Below are 551 nucleotides of genomic sequence, written 5' to 3' on the forward strand. Positions count from 1 at the left end.
ATGAAATCCTCAGGGAACTCAATAGGGATTTTGAATAAATGACAGATATAGCATTGAGAACTTTTTTTCCATATAGAGAAAGTAGTATCACTGATTTGATATTTCAGTCGATAGATATATCTTGGTGAACTCTAGAATACTAGTATGATGCTATGGCAAAACCTGTACCCTTCAAATTTCCCTCATATCAATGCAAATTTCTATATAGTGTTCTGTTGTTTATTCTTTATGTGGCATTTATATAGTGAATTTTTAAACATCAAGTCATTTTATGTTTTACTAGGATTTTTAAGTGGAGGAGCAGAAAAAAGTAATGATAGAAATGCTGTCTTTGAATGTACAGATGCATTTCCTTTGATAGGACAGGAGTGATGATAGGCATCTACTTGTTTTGTGATAATGTTGTCATGGTGTTTTATTTTTACAGGGAGGGACTGTGGGAATGTATATTATTTTTAATGTATATTTATTTTATGTGAAACATGAAAGTATGTATCTGAATTTTTTTTCATAAAGGAATATCAAGTTTATGAATGTTTGAGAACCTTAAC

Source organism: Penaeus monodon, chromosome 21 (assembly GCF_015228065.2).
Source record: "Penaeus monodon isolate SGIC_2016 chromosome 21, NSTDA_Pmon_1, whole genome shotgun sequence".
In the NCBI taxonomy this organism is placed as follows: Eukaryota; Metazoa; Arthropoda; class Malacostraca; order Decapoda; family Penaeidae; genus Penaeus; species Penaeus monodon.